This window comes from Anabrus simplex, unplaced genomic scaffold, assembly GCF_040414725.1.
Source record: "Anabrus simplex isolate iqAnaSimp1 unplaced genomic scaffold, ASM4041472v1 ctg00000124.1, whole genome shotgun sequence".
In the NCBI taxonomy this organism is placed as follows: domain Eukaryota; kingdom Metazoa; phylum Arthropoda; class Insecta; order Orthoptera; family Tettigoniidae; genus Anabrus; species Anabrus simplex.
The window spans coordinates 191,054-203,679 of NW_027130073.1; the positions used below are offsets into that span (position 1 = coordinate 191,054).

The following is a 12,626-nucleotide window of genomic DNA, read 5'->3' on the forward strand; positions in this document are numbered from 1 at the left end:
CGCCGGTTACCCATCCTTTCAAATAGCTTACAGAGGCCATTTGTAAGGCATATTGGCCTATAACTATCCAAAAGATTTGGATCTTTACCTGGCTTGGGAATTGGTATTATTTTCTCACGCCATTGAGACGGAAACACTCCCTCACTCCATATTCTGTTGAATAGGGTGAGGATATCCTTGAGACATCTGTCACTCAAATGCTTAGCATTTGATTATGGATTTTGTCTGGTCCAGGAGCCGTATCCCTGCAGCGCAAGTGCACTTTGCAACTCCCACTCCGTGAAGGCCACGTTGTAGGGATGCAAAGCACTAGAGGGAAAAGAGAGATGGTGGGCCTCTGCTTCGCGCTTAATTGGAAGAAATGCAGGGTCGTATCTCCTAGAGCTGGACGTATCTGCAAAATGTGACGCAATGTGGTCTTCAATGACTGAAGGAATCGTAACTATATCTCCATTAATGGAGATTCTGGGTACTGAGGGCACATTCTGTACTCCAACAATACGGCGGAGTTTTGTCCACACTTGTGATGACGGAGTATGTGCCGTGATGGATGACACATACTTTTCCCACGTAGCTTTCTTACTTTCTCGAATCAAAAAACGGGCCTTCACGTGCAGACGCTTAAATGCGATACGATTGGCCATCGTAGGATTCCGACGATAATGCTTAAAAGCCCATCGGCGATCACGTATGGCTGCTGCAATTTCGTACGTCCACCATGGGACCTGTTTCCGGCGACGAATACCGGACGTGGAAGGAATTGTTTCCTCTGCAGCAGCCAAAATTCCAGTAGTAATGGAAGAGACGTGGTCGTCAACAGACTCCAGCATATCATCAGCCATCACTGCGCGTTTTGTAAATTCTGGCCAATTTGCCCGCCGAAGTAACCAGCACTTGGGTACTTCAGACTGTCTTTGATTCAAGAGAGACAGAATTATCGGGAAGTGGTCACTATCACAGAGGTCGTCATGAACTTGCCACCGTAGCAGGGGAACTAGCGCACGGCTACACAAAGTGACATCCAGGTGTGAGAATGTGCCATGCGCGCTACTGAAATGTGTCGGTTCCCCTGTATTGAGCACACAAAGATCAAATAGGTTGATCATTCGCTCGAGCTTCCTCCCCCTAGAACACGAAGATGGAGAACCCCATAGTGTGTTACGGGCGTTCACATCCCCCAGCATGAGGAAAGGAGGAGGCAACTGAGCGATCAAATCTTGCAGTGCATGCATATCAAGGTTATAATCCGGTGGAAAGTACACGTTGCAAACCGTTGTCATTACTGGCAACGGAGTGCGAACTGCAACTGCATCTAGCTGAGTACGGAGCGGTACTGCTTCGCTGAAGATGTCGGAGCGAACTAGGGTACAAACGCCCCCAGTTGCCGCGCCATCCACAGCTACTACTCTCCCAGTAGCCATGCATCACCTCGCCACGACCCGAAACTTGTCATTGGGGGAGGATAAAACCTCCGTACTAACCTAATTATTTTTTTTAATTTAATTTTTTAATTTTTTTAAAAAATTTTTATTTCTTTATTTTTTATTTTTCTGTAATGTCTAACCTAATCTACCCGAGGCAGAGAGGGTGGCCAGACAGGAAGAGGAATGAAATTAAAGATGGTGAGAATAGAAGGGTAGAAATAGTGATGAAGAATAAAGAGCACAGACACCTCTCAAGCAACTCGGGGGACACCTTGTTAGTCTGGCCCTACACCGAGGCCTTTCCAGCATGGGTAACCCTGAGCTGGCATAGCCTTCGGGATCAACAAGCACACAAGCCCCCACACCGACTTCAAGGTCATGGTGTCCCTAGAGGGGGCGCCCTTGTGGGCTACTGGTACCGATATGATTCCTGGCCACATTAAGGATGTCAGGACTGGTTTAGGCGTCCACCAAGTGTCACCTTGTTATCTACAGGTCTTCTGGCAGGGCAGCATCCAATTGATAGGAGAAGGACAATACCAGATGTAGTGCAATGGGGTTTCAATTTTTTTTGTTCTGATTTCCTTTTACATCCCTGCGTTGTTGAAGATCTCCCTTGTATTCCTGAAGCTTTAAGTAATAGCAAGGTATCTTCCTTCTCCTGAAACTCTGTGAAGTGAGATCATCATACCGTAAAGGTTAGTTACAATAGATAATCTTACACATGTTCACTCCATTATCAACACTTGAAAATTCAACAATTTAAGCTCAAATTCATTAACAGAGCTAATGATGTTAAACGGTATCACTATTCCAGAGCAATAACTCTGGTTGCATAATCATTAACTACTAAGTGTACTGCAAAGCTGAATTCCTTTGTCCAATTTCATTATGGCACTGGTACTATAAATATGATAGTCCTTCAGATTATCCCTAAGTTCTTTGTTACTGCACCTAACTTGTACAATAATGAAACATCTCACACTTGGAAACAATTTCTCACATCAGTATTGGACTTATGATGAAATTTGAGTTCCTTGATACGACCAACTTGTACTGTGGCACTCAAAGATGTCACAGTTCGAAATAATTACATGGGCTGAGATTTAGATGTCTAGTGTAATGTGAATACAGGTACTGTTATTGTCTGTACAGATACAAGCATAAGGAAACCTATCTTGAGTTTCAGAGCCACTGTATGGAGGAATGAAGGATAAAACTTCATAGGTCACTGTAAGATTAAGATTACAGAGCCAGAAAGTGCGGCTGGGTAGAGCAAGAGGAGAAAATCAGAGGAGAAACTCTGCATGTAAACAGATGCACTAGCAGACTGGACGCATTGAATGGATGATGACGATAATGATTACTGACTATCTGTTAGGGGAGAAGATACTACTACAACGACTATTACGACAACTACTACTACTACTACTACTACTACTGCTGCTGCTGCCTGCACCACCTCCAGGCACGCCAACTTTGGGTATTTAATAGGGACCTGGGCGTGATTAGCCTGAGCAAAGGCATATGAAATGAGGAACAAATTTGATCGTAAACCAGCTGATGTACCTGTGCTTTGCTACGGAATTCTACATTGTATACAGAATTCTAGGTTAGATGGTGTACACTTTGTAAGATTGTATTATATTGCATAGCTCCTAACGTTACCCTAGAAAGGCGATGGGGAAGTCACCATACATTGTTTCTCATATGAAGACTGTGTTAGGGAATTTCATTGTAATGGTAGGCCCGCTTGCCTATCATCAGTCACAATCAAGTTGGGGAGTTTTCATTATAATGATAGACACTCACTCTTCACCTGCTTTCTTGCATCCTCAGAAAGACTGTCTTAGTGGTTTTCCCTGATGAAATGAACATAGGTCAGTACGACATCAGTACGAATGGTGAGAATAAAAGCAATAGGAAATATTTGATCAAATGAAAAACCACGCATTTTCTCACTTTTAATGAACAGTACTACAATGCCGATCTAACAGTCCAATATTCCAGAGCTGGAATGTCCAAGCCGCAGACAGCCGTTATCCATGAACACTCTTCACCTTTTTTGGGCGGGGTTTGAATAGTGGAGAGTCCCACGGCAAATTTTTGCCCCTTTACTAATCTGTTTCCTATGAGTACCTGATGAGTTGGATAATCTCATTTCACTACACTGGTGGTGCAAAAATCTATCTAACTTTCCTCCAAGCCAGATGAGTAAACCCCTCTTCACTGCGAATTTGGAATAAAATTAATGTAGAATTTATTAAAAGTTAAGAAGAAGACACTTTTCTTAAGAAACGGCTCTTTTCAGGGTTGAATTTTGAATTATTTAGTGAATTGTGGTGCTATAATTTGGAATAGGCCTAAATATTTTCATTCTAGACCAGGTCATACTACTATTACTAAGTGAGCCCCTGCCAATTGTGCACACTGCTCATTCAAAACAGGGCGTCATAGTAGAGATCGAATAGCTGGAATACTATGATGAACCAGTGTGTTACGCACCAGCAGTATCAGAAAATGTATGAATCAGAGGAATGGCATGCTAAAAGAAAAAAGTTTTCTAACTCCCCAGCTATTTCCCACCAATATTCAGTCCAGCTGTTATACTCGGTACACAAGAGTAATCCCATCTATCGGAGTTGAGGGCACCATAAGAGGCAAAGAACATCAAAACAAACAATGGTCAATGTAATGTTATTGTTGATGAATGTTATGCGCTTTCGATATTGTAGGCCCTCACATTTAGTTTTCTTCTGACTCTGAAATACTGCTCGTATCATAGTCGGTACGGTAAAAGTGAATAAAACAAAAACGATCAGAAATTGTATTCTCTATAACTTTTGCTAAGTAGTACTTTTCCATAGGACCAATAACATAGGTACCGGTATTTAAAAATTACAATTTAGGTGCCTACCCATAAACTACCATTTCATCCAGGGTCAGTAAAATTGTTTATAGCTTAGACTGTAGTTTCTTCTTCCCCAACTCGATATACCAATTTTCATTAAATTCTGTTCACCCATTTTCTCGTGGCTCGGCGTTGATGTGAACTTAGCAACAAAAATCAAAATTCATGAATATCTGTGTTATCATAGGGTAAAAATGTATAAGACATAAATAATTAGAAATTTAATTCTATGTATTTTATTTTATTGTACAATCTTCCTGCAACAGCTGCAGGTTGCCCAAAGACAAAGAGTACCTTAAGAGCAATATAGCAGGTTCGATCTTGGCTCAGTCCGGTGGTATTTGAAGGTGCTCAAATATGTCAGCCTGATGTCGGTAGATTTACGGGCATGTAAAGAAGTCCTGCTGGACAAAATTCCGGCACCTCGGCGTCTCCGAAAACCGAAAAGTAGTTAGTGGGACATAAAGCCAATAGCATTTTTTTTAAAAATTATTATTAAGAGCCATATATGGGAATCATATGATGTTACGTGCAGGCAATCGAGTGAGGCACGTCAAACATTTGTTTGAGGTCTGCAAGCGTGGTCCTTGAAGATCATGATGGACTTCTTGAGTATTTATCGATAGGACCACTAATAATATAAATATATGAGAATTGAATTTTAGGCCTTCCCTTAAACTACCATTTCACTCAGCGTGAATAAAATGATTTATAGGCTAGATTGTAGTGGCTCAACCTCCGACTTCACATACCGATTTTCATGAAATTCCCTTCAGCCGTTTTCTTGTGATGTATGTACATACATACATACAGACAGACAGATATAACGGAAAAGTTAAAAGTGCATTTCCTTGTTACTGTGGACTTGACCAATGCAGAAATACCATTCTTTTCAAATTCTGAGCAATGTACAGACAAAACTCTTATTTTATATATATAGACATTCCTATACATTAACAATCATCACAAACAATCAGAGAAAATAGAAAAATAATACAGCTTGTAGATCAAATACATATTTGAATGTGTCTTATGTAGAGACATTTCAATTATATTCACAAGTATACAGAAAAATAAAACTTGATCCATCAATATTTTGAATGAATATCTTATATACAAAGCTATCAAAAAGAAACACTAGTAAGAAAGTAGAACTTGCTTCATAAATATCCCATTACTGTATATTGTTCATTTTATAACATAAAATGTAAACAGCTCTACCACCAGAAGTACCGCCTGGACAGTCTCCATTGGGAAAAGTAGTTCTTCTCTGAAGGAATGCCCGCTTCCTAATCTCATTTCTTGATATAAAATCATCTACCACCTTCTCCAGCTCTAACACCTTACCAGACTCCGTGTACACTCAAATGCAGAGGGCTCACCAAATGCAATCTCTACTGTCTTGTAGTTGTCAGAAACAAGCCTTGAGTTTTTTTAGGGTCTAAGAAAAGTCACTCAGATGTCACAGTGGCTCGATTTTGAGAAGGGAATTAAGATAAAAGAGGATATCGGCCACATCTAGGCAAGATCCTAAACTTGGATGCTAGTGGAATCCGAAAACACAGTCCAAGCACACCCGTTTGCTTACTAATCTTTGCCCTTTGGACAGATATGGTTTTGAAATTTTAAAAATTGTACATGAGTATTAAAGTAATAAATTTACCATAAATTATGTACACAACTATTTCACTGTGCAGCCAAAACAATGGTATTTCAATGTATTTGGAGCAACTCGTAAGTCCTAATAGTACTGTCAATGGATTATGTCACTCATTAAATTAATTACAAATAGAAATGGACAGGTTGTTGTAGTACTTACTTTGAAGTTCACTGATACTTTTTTTTTTTTTTTTTTTCCCTCTCGAACTTCTGAAACAAGGAGGAAGATGCATTTGTTAGTGAGGCCTTAAGACACATTAAAGTAATAAATTCACCATAAATTATGTAAGCATCTATTTTACTGTTGCCACCAAAACAATGGTATTTGAATGTATTTGGAACAACTCATAAGTCCTTCTAGTACTGTCAGTGGATTATGTCAGTCATTAAATTAATTGCAAATAGAAATGGACAGGTTGTTGTGGTACTTACTTGGAAGTTGATCGATACTTTTTATTTTCTTTCTTCCCCTCTATAAATTCTGAAACAAGGAGGAAGATACATTTTTTAGTGAGGACTTATGACACATTGCAGTAGACATACATACATACATACATACATACATACATACATACATACATACATACATACATACATACATACATACATACATACATAGACTGTTATGCCTTTCAGTGTTCAGTCTGCAAGCCTCTGTGTATTTACTAAACGTTGCCACTATCCTCGATTTGCAACTAGTGTTGTGGCCTCATTTAGTTCTATACCTCTTATCTTTAAATCGTTAGAAACTGAGTCTAACCATCATCGTCTTGGTCCACCTCTACTTATCTTACCCTCCATAGCAGAGTCCATTATTCTCCTAGGCAACCTATCCTCCTCCATTTGCCTCACATGATCCCACCACCGAAGCCGGCTTATGCGTACAGCTTCATCCCTTGAGTTCATTCCTAAATTAGCCTTTATCTCCTCATTCCGAGTACCCTCCTGCCATTGTTCCCACCTGTTTGTACCAGCAATCATTCCTGCTACTTTCATATCTTTTACTTCTAACTTATGAATAAGATATCCTGAGTCCACCCAGCTTTCACTCCGGTAAAGCAAAGTTGGTCTGAAAACATACCGATGTAAAGATAGTTTCGTCTGGGAGCTGACTTCCTTCTTAGAGAATAATGTTGATCGCAACTGCGAGCTCACTGCATTAGCTTTTACGACACCTTGATTCAATCTCACTATACTACCATCCTGGGAGAACACACAGCCTAAATACTTGAAATTATCGACCTGTTCTAGCTTTGTATCACCAATTCTGACATTCAATTCTGTTGAATTTCATACCTACTGACATCAATTTAGTCTTGTGAGAGGCTAATTTTCATACCATACTCATTGCACCTATTTTCACGTTCCAAGATATTAGACTGCAGGCTTTCAGCACAATCTGTCAATAAGACCAAGTAGTCAGCATAGGCCAGACTGGTGGTGGTGGTGGTGATTATTGTTTTAAGAGGAAGTACAACTGGGCAACCATCCTCTATATAAAACTAACCAGGGTGAAAAAATGGAAGGGGTCCGACACTTCAAAAAATGAAGGTATCGGCCAAAGGAAGACAAGGGCCACGAAGGGCGTGAAAAATGAAAGACTCCCAAGCCCTCACAAACCTAATAGCGTCGGGGACGAAAAAGAACAAGAGTTGACCAAGGGAGGTCAGACAGGAAAGATAAAAGTGAGGAGCCTGGCACAAGTAAGTGGAAGCAATGCCAGGACCCAGCTAAGGGCCCCGTGGCCGCCAAACCACGCTCCAAAGTTCAGAGCCCCTGGGGCCCCTTTTAGTCGCCTTTTAAGACAGGCAGGGGATAACATGTGTGTTATTCTACTGCCCCCACCCACAGGGGGAGATAGGCCAGACTGCTTACTACATTTCCACCTAACTGATTCCTTCCCTGCCATTTTAGGAGGACATGAGGACAAATTCTCAGTGAGGGTCATTACTGAGTAATTAGTGGAGAATAAGCTAGTGTTCAGATCCTTTGAATAATGAAAGTATTGGGAGGGAGCCAAGAGGACAATGATGGCCATGAAAACAAAAATATGGTAGGTGTTGCAAACGTAACACCCTCAGGATCGGAAGAGAAAAAGAGGTGACCAAGGGGATGCTCTGAAGTATTAACACATTTGGCCACCACTTATAAAAAGTAACAATAGATAGATAAAGTAATTTCACTTAAAATAGCTTATATTTTTTCGTTAATTATTAAGTATATATCAAATATTTACTAAAAGATTTGTCCAGTTTGCCTGGCTTTTCTACTGGAGTGATTAGCTTCATTCTTTCCTAAATCGCTCCTTAATTACCTGGCGGTGAATCATCAGGCAATGATAGCTCTCTTGAGGTCAGTTAAACTACAGTAATCCTAAAATCTAATCACTAAATGACCACTCCAATTTTTAATTGCTGGTGAAGGCCTTCCCTTAACTTGCATTACATTATGTACTTAGCGGGTTGATCGTATTTAAGGGGTAATATGTTTACTTAAATTTTAAAAACGAGATGTGACTGTAGGCAAAAATGCACTTTCAACCAAACTTGGTACACATATGACTTAATATTATCTGGATAGAAATACTGTGGTGGGGTGGGACACACCAATAACCCCATGGGATGCAGAGGGGAGGGAGCGACATGTACAAATAATAAAAGAACAACCTATGTTAGTGTTGAATCCAATCCACACATTTTTTGGGGTCTCGGAGATGAATAGTGATTCACCGGATGAGATTTAAGTCAAAATTCAGCCACAATCGGCATGGGAGAATGGGCTGTGGTGGAAAATAAAATATCCAAGATGTGAAAGATTATGTATGTGCGTCTGCATGTTTCAGCATGGCTCTTAACCAAACTTGGTACACATACTTACGACGTACCATCTGGAGAAAAGTACTGTTGGGGTAAGACACTCCTAGCACCACTGCGGTTGTGGGATGGGTGTTATTGACATGAAGAGTATCCTCGAGAACAACAGATATTAGTGTCAAAATCTTTACTTTTGGGATGGCTGAAATGAATAGCGACATAATTTTATTGATGTTTTTGGAAGGATCATCTACTTCCTAGATAATATGGGCTGCAACAAAAATATCCATGCAAAACAAAATGATCTAAAACAAATTTTAATTTAAACTAGAGAACCCGTGCTGGTCTATAGCTGTCATTATAAACATGTCAGCTAACTCGTCTTCATATGCCTGTCATAGTCATCTTGTTTTTCCTGCCTTTTTCAATGGTTTTATGCACATATGTAATAAGAAGTGTGTTATGGTATGCCGCAGTTTGTAGTCAGAATTCATCCATTCTGAAGTCATCATGCCACCTCTTTGGTAAAAAATCCATCAATTTTCATCTTTCTTTGTTTTTATTCTGCAGTTCTGGATGTGAAGCTTGGTATTCTGTAGTAGAAGGCAACGGTACTTTTAATTGCACTTCTTCTACAGAGAACAGTTGTCTTGAGAGCTCACAGGTTAGTCTCGAAGGAGATATTTTTCCTACGCAGAGAACTCTTAAGATTCATGGCCTTCACTCTTCCTAGTGTAACTAATTCATCCTCTGGTAAGTGTTCCCAAATAATGTCTAAGGCATAATTAAGTCATGATGGGATCAGTTTGTACGAAGTACCTTTTCACTTAGCAGCTTGAGACTTACTAGTAATGCTCTACCATCTCTTGCTGGGAAAGGTTAGAAAATCAAAGAGTGTAGCAGGGAAGAGTCTACCACTATGATCATTAGAAGTATGAACACTCTGGCCTGGCGGGCAGTAATCAAACATGGCTGCTTACAATGACATTACTTAAGATGATATTCACATATCAGAATATTATGAAAGTACTGCTAAGTACAGCATGTATTGCAGGTTAAGGGATGCCTTCACCTGCAGTTACTGGAGTGATCATTATATTATTTTATTTTATGATCACGCAAAGTTGGCTGAACGTACAGACCTAACAATGTCTCAAGATCCACCGGCAGGTAATTCCGGGGAGAATACAACAAAAATGAAGCCAATCAGTACAGTGGAAAGGAGAGATGGAATTGCCAAAGCTGTTTTTAGTAAACTCTTAATATAAAGATACTCAGCAATAAGTCTAAAAACTACAAAATTGTTTGTAAAATACCAATCAACACCATAATAAAAAATCTACAAAAATTAAGCTTCACTCTTAATGATAAAATCAAACATACAAGAAATGAACCCGGGCAACACACTGAACAATTTCATATCGACACAATATCTGACTGATGTATAACAAATGCTGCAAAGTAGCATGGGTCCACTAGTTACGATTAAAGCAATTAAAAAGTAATCACAGAAATTATTCTTGTGCTTATTTTATGAAATTTCACCACTCCACTTCAAACCCTGCCATATTCTGCTTTCCCCATTTTCAGACCAGGTATATGATCCTTAATTTAGGCCATGACTGCTTCCTTCCCAACCGCCCTTGTGGGCTACTTGTACTGATTTGATTCCTGGCCACATTAAGGATGTCAGGACTGGTTTAGGCGTAAACCATGTGTCACCTTGTTATCTACAGTACAAGTCTTCCGGCAGGGCAGCATCCAACTGATAGGAGAAGGACTATACCAGCTGTAGTGCAATGGGGTTTCAATTTTTTTTGTTCTGCTTTCCTTTTACATCCCTGCATTGTTGAAAATCTCACTTGTATTCCTGAAGCTTTAAATAATAGCAAGGTATCTTCCTTTTCCTCAAGCTCTGTGAAGTGAGATCATCATACCATAAAGGTTAGTTACATTAGATAATCTTACAAACGTTCACTCCACTATCAACACTTGAAAATTCAACAGATTTAAGCTCAAATTCATTAACAGACCTAATGATGTTAAACAGTATCACTATTCCAGAGCAATAACTCTGGTTGCATGATCATTTTACATCCACTGGGAAATGTAGACTCATGAAAAAATGCCTGCTTCCTAACCTCTTTTGTTGATTTAAAATATTCTACCACCTTCTCCTTACCAGCCTCCTTGTGTAGGCTTGCATGCAGAAGGCTCAATTAAAGTAATCTCTACTGTCCTATAGTAGTAGAGAAACAGGCCGTAAGTTTTTAGGGCCTATGAAAAACATCACAGCTCAAGAAGTTGTCAGAAGTTGTCCCGGGAAGGTCATCATTATTTTTTAAAACTTGAATAACTCTGAGATCAATTCAATAATAATGGCGTACAGCCTCCTGAGAGGCCTGGTGCCAGTCCTTTCCTATTAGACGGCCTATAGGCAACCTGCATGTCGGTGAGAATGGGGCTCTACCTAACATGATTTCAACAAAGTATGAAGATGACACACATGCACACACAGAGTCCCCTAGCCAGATGAATTAACCAGTTAAGGTTAAAATCCCCGATTCAGATGAAAATTTAACATGGGACCCTCTAGACCAAAGGTCAGAATGCTAACTATTTAGCCAATGAGCCAGATATCCTTAAGATTAACTTTTTTCGAAATGATTGCTAATGTCCTTTAAGTTATCCAATATTTTTCCATCATTCAGCAGTGACAGATGAAATATTCCTCTGTGAAGGAAAAGACTATCAGAGTCTACATCATACTCATGGAGTCGTAAAATTTTGTCGTCTGTTTCGGGTGCGGATTCATAATGATTTGCAGAGCTACAGAACCACCAGAATTAATGATATTATATTTAGCAATGTGATGAGCGATCCCATCCTTCATATTGTGCATTGTTATCGAGTCAAATATCAATACCCATTCATTTACCGGTGTTTTGGAAGAATTGCTTAGGTCTGTAAACGACAGCACAGTAGAGTGTCTCGATCCTCCTATACTGCCTGTGTTCCGTAATAATAAATTTGGAGCTTAATCGATAAGGAAAATAATTTATTGTACAGGAATATTTCCTAACACCATTACTGAAGAAAAAAACTTCCAACAGAACAAAAAAAACACATACACCTTGCGCACTTCACAAATGTCATCCTTTTTTTAAACAAAAATTAAGGGAGGGCTGTCATGATACCAACCACTACAAACACATAACAGGATAGAAATCAAAATTATCTTAACAGCCTGCTTTATAGCCACTAGTTTAACACAGATAGGCATGAATACCGATATTTGTTGAACTTGCCATAAGAGTGTTGTCATAGATTGACAATCTTCGCAGTCAGTGTAGGTGCTGCCTTCTGTTATTGACGCATGTATGAGTATGATAAGCTTAGTTATTTCCTATGAGTAAACGTGCCTGTTCACTCTCGTCTTTTGCAAGTGGTATTTCGTATAGAACTGTGAAATTAATTAATAATGTTATGCCTATAGATATATTTGAAGTCCTTGTAAAGTTTACTTTTCTGTTTGAGCAATTAAATTTTTTTGTGACCCCCGTAAGTCAATCACCTTGTCCACATTGTGGGAAGTGGGCAATGCATGAAGTAGGGAATTACACGTAGGGGTGACGTACAGTGGGGACTCTGTGTACCTCAGGACCACTATGGCAGCTGTGAAGACCCTTCAAAGAACCCTGAAAAGTGACAGCTAACAGGGCACTGATGAATTCTTCCATGGCAGATGCGGCACAGAAGGAGACCTTTGGAAGGGCAAGTCTGCCTGATGAGGCAACCCTCTTCCCGTGGGGTTACAGA

General features: G+C 39.7%; 1 long non-coding RNA gene across 6 annotated transcripts in view; it reads right to left on the minus strand.

Moving 5' to 3' along the window:
• The window catches only part of LOC137503445 (uncharacterized), a 282,266-nt gene that overhangs the window by 179,678 nt on the left and 89,962 nt on the right, over positions 1 to 12,626 (minus strand). For all 6 annotated transcript variants that reach the window (XR_011019127.1, XR_011019128.1, XR_011019131.1 and 3 more), the window contains 2 exons: positions 6,427 to 6,475; positions 6,155 to 6,204 (listed from right to left, as the gene is read on the minus strand). This is a non-coding gene — a long non-coding RNA (uncharacterized lncRNA). The remainder of the gene's footprint in view (positions 1 to 6,154; positions 6,205 to 6,426; positions 6,476 to 12,626) is intronic.